The sequence below is a fragment of the Peromyscus eremicus genome, chromosome 3 (genome assembly GCF_949786415.1).
Source record: "Peromyscus eremicus chromosome 3, PerEre_H2_v1, whole genome shotgun sequence".
Lineage (NCBI taxonomy): Eukaryota > Metazoa > Chordata > Mammalia > Rodentia > Cricetidae > Peromyscus > Peromyscus eremicus.
This window is the reverse complement of record NC_081418.1, coordinates 12,211,515-12,225,244: the sequence shown is the minus strand read 5'-3', so window position 1 is coordinate 12,225,244 and position 13,730 is coordinate 12,211,515. Positions and strand designations below refer to the sequence as shown.

At 42.6% G+C, this 13,730-nt stretch overlaps 1 protein-coding gene across 1 annotated transcript in view; it reads left to right on the top strand.

Moving 5' to 3' along the window:
• The window catches only part of LOC131906617 (multidrug resistance protein 2), a 246,496-nt gene that overhangs the window by 178,442 nt on the left and 54,324 nt on the right, over positions 1 to 13,730 (top strand). The gene's annotated exons all lie outside the window — the stretch shown is intronic.

The following is a 13,730-nucleotide window of genomic DNA, read 5'->3' as shown; positions in this document are numbered from 1 at the left end:
GCTCTCCACAGCAATAGGAACCCTAACTAAGACATGGACTAACTAATTTGGAGGAAGACATTTTAAGCCAGCATAACATTTAGTATATGGTATGGTTTTTGCTAACTGCTTTTAGCCAGTTTTATTGTGAGAATCAGGGGCAAAAAGCAGAACAGAATTATTTGAGAAAATATGCAATTTGTCCAGAAAATGATTATATTTAGAGCTGAAGATAAATGGAATGTGTTATTAAAGAAGTTGGTACCATTAAAGAAATTCAGTATTTTGCCCTGGGAAAATAGGGAGGAAGTAGAAACAGCCTCTTATGAATCAGTTGGCCCTCACCCACAACATGATCATGGGAGAAAAAGTTTTCACCAATTTAAAGACTTTACATTGAGAAAAGAGCTCTATAGATCCTGCACATACAGGTTCTCATAGGGAAGTCTTCCCCAGGTCCAGGTGCTTAGATATTCAAGAACAAGCAGACAGAATTTGTTGGAGCCTTGACATTGTCCACGTGTTTCTGGTTGTATAGGCATGAAGAATACAAAAGTTATAGGATGATGGAGGCTTCCTCCTTGATTTCAAAGGAAACATTAAGAGGCCAGGTAATGTGTGATGGGGTCAGATTCCTTCAGGCAGCCTCTCGGGGGCCTGTGTGTGAAGCTATAATAATAAATCTTAGGCTGCAATGGTAACCCCAGGATTCTGAAGATGCCAGGAACATAGATTGTTTGTAGAAGAAAGCCACAGATAGTGAGCACAGTCTAGGAGAGAGGCCTTAGAGACAAGGCTGCCCCAACCTGTTGGAGCTCAAAACTCACTGCTGCTGGATATGGAGTAATAGAATTTAATGTTCAACCTTATGGGCTTCTGTCTTCTTTTGGTTCCATTCATTTTTGCTTTTCCCCAATCTTTAGTTTAGGGGCTGGGAATATTTATTCTGTGCTACCATATACCAGAAATAAATAATGTCCATGCTATCATATACCATAAATACACAACGTCTGTGATACTATATGCCATAAATATATAACGTCCTTTTAATGTTACATGGGCTCATGGTGAAGACTTTCTCTTGAGTTTCAGAAGTCTTTGAATTTGGACTCTTGAACACTCTTGGAACTGCTAAGAATATAGGCTCTCTTAGAGATGAAGCAAATACATTTCTTCTTATTAGACATCTTTGAGTCTTTTAGGGGCGAGGGACAGAATATTACAGTTTGAATAATTAAATGTTTCCCACAAGTTCAAGTGTAAACACTTGCTCCCCAACTGGTGGTGCTATCTTGGGAGACATGGAAACCTGGAAAAGGCAAGCCTCTAGTCCACACCTTTGAAGATTATACTGGGTCCCAGTCCCTTCCTTTTTCCCTGCTTCCCATCCACCATGAGGTAAAGAAGTTACTCTGCACTACACCCTCTCACCATTGTAAGGTTCTGCCCAAGCACATGGAGCCAAGCCACAGTGGACTGAACCTCCTATACCATGAGCATAACAATCACACACCCCCTTAAAAAACAATCAGTAAATAACTTCTGGGGAAATAAAGCAGGCCTGTTGATTTCTATTTGTGCTGCTAAGTACAACTAAAAACAATGAATTATATATCTAAAAAAAGTTAAGGAGAAATTTTTGAAATTTCCAAAAGTTCTGAAAACTGGAGATAATAAGGCAGATTGGCCAAAGGTCTTGGGACCCAAAGAACAGCACATGGTAGCAAGTTCCTGATTTGTTGGTTTGTTGCTTCATGTGTCCCAGCTGAAGGAGGAAATAATCCAGAAAAAAACAGCATGCAGAGACAAAAGCTCCCACTCTCTAGCCAAAGGACCTAGGAGGGAGCAGGCTAGTAAGGCGGGGCACTTTGATCCATGAATCACCCTACGGCTTCTTTGGTGGTTCTCAGAACACTACTTATGTGTAGTGGAGCATCACATCCTGGCACGAATGTGTGGCAGAGCTAAACTGCTTATGTAACAAGTCAGAAAAAAAAAAAGAGGAAGGCACTGTGGCCCCACAATATGCCCCCAATGACCTGGGCATTTTCCACTAAGTTCCATCTCTTAAAGATTCCACTTCTCCAAACTGCTGCTCTGGGGACCAGGCCTTTAACACATGACACTTGTGGAACATGCCAGACCAAATCTTTAGCAGTCATGAGAGCAAAATACTGGAAGAAAACACCTCAGAGCTTATCATCAAAAGTCAACTGGACCTAGAATAGAATCCATGATATCCTCTTCGGAGAAAGCTATCATTGGGGTATTTGGCAATATTTTGGCAAATTTAAAATATTTTGGTAAATGTAGTTTGCTTTCCGTTGAACTTTACCATAGGAGATTTTTATTTGTAATACAAATAATTTATTGTATAGTTGAAAACATTGATTTATTCCACACATGAGTCCCCTTTATGCTAAGGGAGCATTAATAGAAAACAAAACAACAACAACAAAAAACATGGTTTCTCAGTGGCTGTAATCTTCCCCAGATATATAGAAGAATAAGTTGAAGTCGTGTGGCCGGAAGCAGAGCCCCAATTATCATTTATGAGCTGTATAAAATTCACTCACTCTTTGGAAGTTTCTGTTTTCCCCCCTCTAAGCTGAAAATACTAGCACTTTCCTTATTTAAACATGTCTTTTATTTTGAGATTCAGATGATATCATATACACATGTGTTATGGTACTATAAGTAAGAGACCATATAAATCTGAATGGTTTTTGTACTGGAGTTGTAATAATTTAATGGCAGAAGATACCTTGGCGAGTTGGAACTGAGGAGCTCCACATAGTCATACCATGCAACAGGTCCTATGTGAGAGGTTTATTGGGGGTGGAGGTGGAGGTGCAGAGGCTGCCTCTGAGCAAGAGTGGAAGGACAAGTGGGGAGAGAAAGTGCTTGATTTTTATAAGGGGATATAGCACATGTGACTCATAGCAGCAGCAGTCGCATCTTGGCGGCTGATGATGACGTGTCCTGCTGTCACTGGGGCCCTGAAGTCGGGCAGGTGGAAATGCCTGAATGTGAACAGGACTCTCACGGCTTTTTCTACATAGCTTCGCACTCTAACAAGAAGCCAGAAACATCACATGTGTGGGATTGTCGGATGTCTCTGAACGAAACAGAAAATTACCTTTGCTCACATGAAGGCAGTTAATGCTGTAGAGAAATCAAACCAAGTGGAAAGGATGGAACTGAGAGACTAAGGACTGTGGAATACAGCTTCTAAAGTGGAAACTGGGCTGCTGTCATTGCAAAGATAATAACGGAGAAGTGACTTGTAGGAAGCGAAAGTGTGAGCCACGTGAATATTGAAGAAAGAGAATTTGAGGCAGACCTGGTGTATCTACTGCCTTTCTTATTTTAGGAAAATCCAAAATACAAGTGTGGGTGTGGCAGAGTTAGGCAAGTAAAGAAGAAGTGAGGTCAGAGAAGTCAGAGAGAGAGGGCAAAGCACTGTGGGCTATGAGTAGTGAACTGGGCCAACTCAAGAGTTGTGAGCAGAGGAGCAACAGAAGCTGACTCACCTCTCAGTCACTACTGGACCAGACTGTTCTTTGGAAAGAGCACAGAGGCAGAAGATGGGGCAGAGATCAAAGCAGAGGAACAATTAAGTTCTTGTAATAACTTAGGCAAGAGATGGCGGTGGCTTGTGTGGAGGTGGTAGGGCTGGACACATGGAGAAGGGTTCAGATTTGGGGTATATTCTAAAGCAAAATCAACAGAAGTTCCAGACTGACTGATTACGGGGTATCAAAAAAATAGAAGGACATAAGGTGACTCTAATTGTGTTGACAACTAGGAAACTCAAACTGCCAACTGAGGAGGGGCCTGTGGGAGGGGACAGCTTGAAGGACAGATCACAAGTCAAGTGAGCATACTAGATTTGAGGTGCCACTAAACACTCAATACAATCATGCAAGATGTCTTGAACATAAAAGGTAGGACTTGGGAAAGAGCTCTAAGATAAAAATAACAAGAAACTGTTGGATACGAATGATGTTTAAAGCTGCCTGCATGACTGGGATGACAACGAATGTGAGAACAGAGAGATAAAAGATCAATAAGTGAGCTTTGGAGCAACTCTGTCACTTTTAAAAAGGGCACCCCACCACTCACTCCATTCCCAGCCTTCCACATCCTCCTCTACCGTCTAGCCTGGTGAGTACTCCCTACCCTCCAATCCTCATTTATCCACAGCCCAGCAGACCTGGCCCAGGTCCCACAGCAAACGCACCAGTCTAGTCCGGCCATCATGCTTGGGCAACAGCCATCCTCTAGCCTTCCACAAGGTTCCACTTCCTGTGCCCCAGCAGAGATGAGGATAGAAAACACAAGCAATTCAAACACAGAGCTGTGGAGCTGGTTCCCTATAGATACATCTACAAAACACTCCTCTATCTAAGACTCAGGGGGCTCTGCTGAAAAGAAGGCACAAAGACTGCAGGATCCGGGAGTTGGCTGTGAAATCGTGTCTCCTCGTAATATCAGAATTACCTGTAAAGTCTCACCAACATGACTGTGCAAATGTGAGCTGAACAAGGAGACATCAGTGGACATGCCAAACTGGACAGGAAAAAACCCACGAGACCTCAGCACCACACAAGGAGCTACAGGCAACCAAGGAAAGCTAGGAACAGGAGAGGTGGTTCCCCAGGGAAGAGCACAGCAATCGGTTTTCCAGTGCCAAGTAGTCAGCCCTGAAAACTTACATACAAGTATCAGTACATGGATTGAACTGGTTGTGTTTAGAAATATGTTTATACATATACATATATGCATGCAATTAGTGAAAAGGGAGGCCATGATTTTGAAGGAGAGAGGGGAGGGGTGTAGGTTTGGAGGGAGGAAAGGGAAGGGAGAAATCTTGTAATTATTGTAAACTCAAAAATAAAACAAAATAACATTGTAAAAAGAGGAGGCTCCCAGAGCAGACTGAGAAAGAATGACGAGAAAGCAGTGGACAATACAAGAAACGGGCAGCATCCTGGACTGCAGAGAGTGAACCAGGAAGAGAATGGGATCAAGTTATTAAATCCTTGACTTTCTCAAGTGAAAAAGGACGAAGACCTTTCTATTTAGCAATCTAAAGGTTATCAGTGACTCTGACATGAGCAGTTTCGTTAGTGTTAAAGGGTCAAATTCCTGTTTAGATTGGATCTAAGAAAGAACAAGAGGACAGGAAATAAAGGTCATGGCACATCTCTTTCAAGAAGTCTGCCTTCAAAGAGGAGAGAAATGGGAGGGTAGCTTGTGAGGGAAGAGGGTCAACAGAGTTTTGTAAGGAAGGAAGAAGGAGGTACACATGTATGCTAGGAGGAATGGGGTGCAGGGACAGGAATGGCGATGAGCTATGACATCTATTTTGGCATAGGAGCTCCTTAAGCTGGTGAGAAGGATGGACTCCAGGGTATAGAAACACAAAGGAAGACAGCCGCACACAGGGGCACGATCAGCTCTCTTAGAGAAACACCCTCTCTGAGAAGACACAGAGTGAGTACAGATGTGGCAAGAGGGCCAATGTCCTCTTGCCACATCTGTACTCACTCTGTGTCTTATGATCGCTTCTGTTTATTAATCAGTACGGTAAGACTTGCCATGATTCAGTAGAATGCAAAGGCAGGGAATGACAGAGGTCTGAGGAGATAACTTCCTAGGAAAGCAATAGAATGAATGAACTAAAAAAAACATTTGTAATTGTTGGGATGCATCAATGAATGACACAGAAAACAAATTTTATCATTGTGAGTCTACATGCCACGAAGTTGACAAGAAGTGAAAAATGTAAGCATGTTAAGAATATGTTATAGGACGAATTGAATCCTTGGCAAGACTAGTCAAGTGGTTTGTGCTTTTCAGATATAGGATGCTGCATGGTTTGGGGTTATGGTGGGAAACTGGGGCTTTCCAGGGCTGTGAGGGCAGAGAGGGCCAGGGGTTGTGGCTGCTTGCAGCTTCAATTATGAAGGAAAGGGGGAATGGGGAACAGTGAAGGTGCAAAGGTTGGTGGGCTGGAGGCTGAACTAAAGACTGAGTGTGGTTAGCTGTCTTACGTATTTGTCTCGTCTTCTTTGCCTCCGGGTTGTAGTTAAAAGTGTCTCAGAAGGCATCTTGAATCAAAGACAAGTCTCATCAGGTATAAGATCTGTTTTACCTTAGTTTTGTCTCTTTCTAGAACACATTTTCTTGATCACTGTAGTTTCATGATGAATTTTCATATCCAGTGAACCAAGCTCCCAAATAACCTATAATTTCTCAAATTAAAAGTGAAATGAATTTTCAGAGGGAAACAGCTGAGAAAATTCATCAACTTAAAAAAAAAGTGTAAAAGACCTGTCTTTAGCTGGAAAGAAAATTATCCAAGACAGCTGAAGTAGGTCAGGTGTGAATGCATCAGACTAGGGAAAATGACCCAAGAGAGGAGTGCTGAGGCATGAAGAAACCAAAAGAAAGAAGACCATAAATGTACACACAAAAGCAAAAGTATCAACTCATGGTGTGATGACATTCCAAGAGCCACAAATACATAGATAAAATTAAAGCACATGGCGTAACTTGGTGTCAAGGTTGGGGGTGGAGTTAGTGAGCCTGAGGGTTCTGGAATCCAGGCAATTATCCTGGAAGTAAAAAGCACGATGATGAGTCAAGGGTGCCTGTTATAATCCTGATGAAGGCAGAAACTACTAAGTAAAAGAGGAGAAACGAAATCAATAATTAAAAAAACATTCATCTGAAGAAGATAAAAAATCCAGATATGAAAGGAAAATTCCCACAGGACAAATGGAAACCATGAGACAGCAGATTACGAGAAAGACACAAAGACCAACCTCCGTCACCGGTGTACAGGTGTCTAAACATCCTGCCATGAAGAGAAAGTTAGAGGGCAGGAGAGAGCTCAGACAGTGCAGTCCTTCTGTGCAAGCTCAGGGGCCTCCGTTCAATCAGCAGGACCCGTGTGGCACGTTCACAACCCCTGTTCTTGGGAGATGGAGAAAGGCAGATGGCTGGGACTTGCTGCTGGCCAGTCGGTCAAGCCTCATAGGTGAGCCTCAGGTCCCAGTGAAAGGCCGGCTCAAAAACGAGGTGGATGGCTCCCGAGGATCAGCTTCTGGGGCTCCAAATGCACATGTGTGCCTTCACTGGCACACCCATGTGCTTACATGCATCCAGCATGCCTGCACGCACGTACACATGCACACAGGCGCGCGCGCGCGCGCGCACGCACGCGCACACACACACACACACACACACACACGCACACTGGGGAGTTCTTTTAGTAGTGTAGCACAAAGGAGAAATACAGTTTGTCATCATGGTTTAAGCTAATTGATGCACGAGTAACTGGAGGGACTTAAAAGATAGACTAGTTCCTTGTTTTCAAACAAACGCAGAAGGCACCCTGAATTAGTTGTGATACAGATAAACTGGTGTTGACCATAATCCTAAAAGACACCTTTCCCAACACCATGCTCTTAAACACCCAAAATCAGGATCCTGAGAGATAAAAACCCAAATGTTAAAATCTTGAAAGTCAAATGTTCTTTTCTGTTTTTAATTTTTGCCACCCTATTTATTGTTATTATTTAAATTTCAGCATTTTTCTTGTGTTTTGATTTCTTGAGGCATATTTTTATTTTTCAAAATTTTTGTTAATTCTTATTCTTTATTACCCACTGGTACATATTTCTTTTAGTCAGTCAGTCTCCACATTGAAATATAAATTATATATGGATGTTTAGAGACCCCAAATTTGTTTTAGGCATCTTTTGCAAATTTAAAGTGCATTATCACACCACATACCTCATATGGAAGCACCCTGTGTGTATAAAAATCACTCAACCTCTTCAACAAATGGCATTCTCCTCTTTGAATATCTGCCTTTGTAAAGGATAAAATTTCTCAGGACCTTGACTCCTTGGTTGATTTGCATGTGCAGGGGCAATCCAGTAAGATCTGTGATTAATCATACCAGAAGACTTATGCTGTCTGTCACTGTATTTCAAAGATTTATTTTCTAAGTTATTTTAAAGTTGTGTATGTGTGTGTGTGCCTGTGTGTAAAGAGGTGCATGTAAGTGCAGGTGCCCATGGAGTCCAGAGGTGTTGCATCACTCTGGAGCTGGAGTTTCAGGCTGTTGTGTGCCACCTGGTATAGGTTCTGGGAACCAAACTCAGGTCTTCTGTAAGAACAATATGCACTTTGAACTGCTGAGACATCTCTCCAGTCCCTTGCCACTGTACTTCAGATGGCCACAGTGATATAACTGAGTACACATCAGCCAACCACAGTGTGTACGTTTATACAATTCATTTCTTGACCGGTTTCTTTTTTATTGTACTTTTGATAATTCCGTGCATGTAGACAATCAAATCTATGATCACATCTACTTCCATTTCCCTGCCAGCTTCCTCCATGTCCCCCAAGCACTTTCCCAACTCCATGTCTAATATTATATTCCATTAACTCCAGTTAGTGTTGCCCATATGTGCATGAATGTGAGACCATCCTCTGACATGGGAAACCTACTAGTGACCACATCCTCAAAAAATGGTCATGCCCACACCAGCGACTACATACTACCAATAGCTCCTTAGCAAGGGGTGGGGCCTGGAGGTCATCTACTTCATCTAAGCTGAAATTTTGGCATTCTGATTTGTATAGTTCTCGTGCAGGTAACCACAGCTGCTGTGAGGTCATGGATGCAATACCCATGTCATGTCCAGGAGATGACACAGCACAGCTCTCCTCTCCATCTTTTGGTGCTAACATTCTTTCTGCCTCCTCTTCTGTGATGGTCTTAAGCTTTGTGGGGTGCAGTGTTAATAATGATGTTCTAGTTAGGGCTGAACATTCAGTTTTTTATTCTCATCACTTTGATCAATTAGGCATCAATCCATTGACAGCTGTTCATTGCAAAAAATAAGCTTCTCTGACCAAGGCAGTGAGCATCTATGGGTATAAGCATGAATACTCAGAAGGCAATTTGACACCTTGAGCATTTAGGGAAAAGGTAATATTGGGTTCTATCCTAGAATCTATGATCTCCCAGCCATGGGCTTTTGACCAGAATTATAGGCTCAGTCATGAGATTCCTTCCTGTGGGACAGGTCTCAAATCCAATCAGAAAGCAGTTCCCTAAAACTGTCATGCCATTATTGCACATCTTGTCCATCAAGTCTATTGTTTGTAGCATGTAGAGTCCAGTGCTAAGTAAGACTAAGACCATCTATGTCTTTTCTCTCCCAACATTCTGCATAGCACTTTTTGGCACTGAAAACAAGCCAGCAGGGAGGGAGTTTCCAGGTGGATTTGAGATTGATTTCTCCATTTCCTGCACCGAAGTGTATGGTGTCTTCAGTAACAGGGTCTTACAATATAGTTTTGGTGGATAGCCAAAGGCAGTCAAGCATGATAACTTATATTGTTTTAGAGACCTCTGTGATCTCTACTGTGGGACACAGAAACATGAAGCAGGAATTCAGCTGACTATACCTGGAAGAAGCAGGGCTCTTCCAGAGGAAAAAGCCAAGCCTCCAGGAGCCTAGGTGATATTAGCCTTTTGAATATACATTAGCTGCTTCCTGCAATGATTTTCTTGTGTGCTATGGCAGCTTTCCCAATTGATTCTTCTCCTAAGAACTTCTAAGTAGTGTGGATTGATCATTCTTTGGGCATATACAATTAAGGTATTTGGATAACAGCCACACAGGCAAGGCTTACTGATTCCAGGCCTTTTGTTTCTCTCTTTTTTTTAGCATTAGAATCAGATATCTCCTTTAGCTACATCCAAGGACAAACAACAGATAGAATAAGCACTCCAGACTACCACCTGATGGTCTCCTGAATTAAGGTAAATATCCATATTGAGACACTGCCTAGGCCAGGCAGATGTAAGGTACATGGCCTTGTTTCTTGTGCAAATTAAGCTTAGACCCTCCTTTCTTACACAGCCTTAGTGGCACCCCCAGGTTTCCCCTCCAACTATTAACTCAGAACAAAATGGCTTTTTCATACCAGGTGCATTCAAGCTCTGAGGCAGGTTTCCTAGCTTGGAGCAGACTTATGTTGCCTAACCAGAACGCAGCAGGGCCAGAGTACTGCTGATTGGAGGTGTATGGACATGAGTCACGGAAAGAGGAGAGGAAGGAACGAGGATGGAGAGAGGAACGAAGATGAAGATGAGAATGAGATGGAAAGAACTTAGATAAACTATGAGAGGACAGGAGAAGAAGGGACAGAGAGGAGCTAAGGATGAGAACAAAATTGAGCTGTGTAGATAGAATTTTGCATGAGAAGAATAATGTGAATGGACTGAAGAGCTTGGTGTACTTAGATTCATTCCCTCAGATTATTTCTTGCCGTTGGTGGCATCTCTTCTGGAAACCCTGGGAAAAGACTATTAGAGGCTGGACGCTAATAGTCTTTGGTAATCTCCCTGACCAGTAATTCATAGGGGGGGATCCCTTGCCTTATTCTGTGGTTTTCATCTAATAACCCATTTTCTGGGAGTGACATTGTCAACCCATGCAGGGTGATACTGCTTGACCTATTTTTAAAAGCTGGGTTTTGAAGCTACTAACTAATGGGTTCCTGTAAGATTTTTCATAGATCCTTGGTTTTGGTTAACCATCCACGATATGGCTTCTGTGTGGCTTATCATACTCCCTTCCTCTGAGGTAGCCCTCCCCTTTACTCCCTGACTTCCCCCAAGCACCCATGACTGTCCTTCCTTATGTCTTTTGGCTCCCAGGCTTCCACTTCCCTTAGTATGACCCCAAAGTTCCCTTTATACGCTTACACTTATGCTCGTGGTTAAAAACACAAAACCAACGATCTGAAGCTATGATTTATGTGTGAGAGAGAATGCGCCATATTTGTCTGAGTTTTAGTCACCTTAGTATAATTTTTTCTAGTTCTGTCCATTTACCTACAAATTCCATTTTTCTTTAGAGCTGAGTAATATTCCATTATGTATATGTGCAATATTTTTCTTATCTGTTCTTCTGTTGATGAACTTTATCCCAGCTTGTTTTTTGTCAACTTGACACAAGCTAGAATCATTTGGGAAGAAGGACTCTCCATTGAGAAAATACCTACCTAAGATTGTCTGTAGACAACTCTGTAGTGCATTTTCTTGATTATGGATTGATGGGGGAGGGCCCAATGCATTGTGTGTGGTGCCACCCCTGCGCAGCTGGTCCTGCAGGTGTATAAGATGTCAGACTGAACTAGTCATGAGAAGGAAGCCAGTAAGCAGCGCTTCTCCATGGCCTCTGCTTCAGTTCCTGCCTCAAGTTCCTTGGTTAATGGTCTACAAGCTATATGTGAAATAAAACCTTTTTTATTCCCCAGGTTGCCTTTGATCGTGATGTTTTATCACAGCAATAGAAACCTGACTAAAACAGACATCACGATTGATTCCATTTCCCAACTATTATAAATAAAGCCTCAATGAATGTGGCTGTGCAAGTATCTCTGTACTAGGATGTAACGTCTGCTGAGTACACACTCAAAAGTGGTGTGGCTGGCTCATGTGGAAGTTCTATTTCTGGTCATCGAAGAAACCTCTAGACTGATTTCCAAAGTGGCTGCACTAGTCCACATTCTCACCAGCAGTGTGTTGACCTATTTTTTTATGATGGTTATCTTCTCATAACTGTTACACCCATGCAATTGTTACATTAGTATGTATAAGCATGCAGAAATGTGACCATTGCCTAGATTGTTATGCAAAGTGCCCTATGAATCTGTAGTGTTTTAGATGTTTCTCAAACAAATCCCCCTTTAAATTTAAATAAGTATATTTCAAATAATCTTTAATTTTTTTCTATAATTGAGCTACTGGGATTTTAGATGGTACAGATTTTCATTTTTGGAAAATATGTAAGCATAGTCATGGAGGTGTGGCTTTTCTTTCCCTATAGACACTCTGTTGACCTACCCAGTAATATCTGTCTTCATGCAGAGAACAGAGTAGCTCTTGCAAGGAAAACCCGTGGGTTGACTCAAACAGACAAGGCGATGCACCTCATTCCTCATGTCCAGTTTTTGTTCACTTATGTTTTTATTCAGACTTCTCTTACTCCTTCCAGCATTTTGTTTTCTCCCTCTGACTTTCTTACTTTAGAGATTGACAAGCATATATCACCCCTTAGATAGTACTGGATTTTGTAATGTCTCCCAGTTACCCAAAGCCCCATCTTGCCCAAACTTAACAATTCTAATTGCTTTGGCCTCAGAATATCTTAGAATGATAATTTGAACACCTGCTAGGCCTGTGAAGGGCAGGCCTTCTACCCCATCAAGGAGACCCTCTTGTGGTTGGGGTAGGCTGGGAACTGAGCCCAAACATGTAACTACATTCATGTCCATCATAGCTACAATCAGCCCCCCACAAGCTACTTGAGCCATTTTCCAGGTGAGGAGCCAGACGGAGATATGCAGCACACTGAGTGTGAGCATCTGGCTGCCTCCTCCTCTACTCTGCCTTTGTCTGTCTCTTCTACACTTTTAGCCACAGCAACAGTTGCCATTTATTAAGTGCTCTACGTGGGGGGCATTTTGCACATCTTCTCCAATTTTTTTTTTTTTTTTTTTTTTTTTGGTTTTTCGAGACAGGGTTTCTTTATGTAGCTTTGTGCCTTTCCTGGAACTCACCTGGTAGCCCAGACTGGCCTCGAGCTCACAGAGATCTGCCTGGCTCTGCCTCCTGCGTGCTGGGATTAAAGGCGTATGCCACCACCGACCGGCTCATCTTCTCCAATCTTATTAATACCCCTATTTAATGGATTTTGAGGCTGAATTGAGAATTAAATAGCCCACCCAAATGGCAGACAGCCAGCAAATGGCAGCGTGGAGACTCCTACAGGGTCTGTGTGACAATCCCGCCTATATTCTGCGCTCCTTTAAGGTTACCTGGAGTGAGACAGCTATTGTGCTAATACACTCAGAAAGAACAAGGCTCAGCAGATAAGCCAGCTAAGAGAAAAGCAAGCCCCTTATTGAACAGGTGCTACGTTTTAGAAACAACACTAGGTACTTTCACAATCATCTAGTAAGGGAGACAGACTCTTAAGAAACTGAAGCCTAGAGAAATGAACAGTGTCCACAAGCCACACACACTGAGCTGCGAAGCTCTTGAATGTGAAACTCACTTGCTGGAAGTGTGGAAGGCGGCAATGCTTTATTATCTGTTTTAGCGCCTTCATTTTGGGTAGAGTGAGGAATTAATGAGAACTGACAAGGAAGCCATATGGATAGAGACAATTTAGCATGGAAGGAAGTCTGAGATAAGAGCAGAGATGCAGGGCAGCAGCAGACAATAAGCCTTGCCTGGGTGCCAGGCCTAAAGATGTAGCATTGGGGAGTTGTGGGGGGGCTTAGTTACTCTGAGCATCGGTGTTTTTCATGTGTGAAAACAAAAACTAAAAACGTGTGCTTTTAATCCTGGAACCATTTAAAATCCTTTTCATCCCTCAAGTTCTGTGTCTCTAAGTTGCCCCTCCCTCGTGAGGGACACCAGCGGTGGTGTTCTTCTTCTAGGAGCTTATGGTGATGATTCCGGACTGGACCTGCGTAATCTTCTGCATCCGGGATGTTAATTGGATTTGGTGCCAAGGACTAAAGCGGAGGGAGGATGCACTAGTGACGGCCTTGCTGCTCTTACTGGGTTCTCAGGGCGCCTGGTTGTTGAACCTGTGAAAACTGCCTCCTTGAAGTGTTTTAAAAGAGAAGTCAGCGTGGGG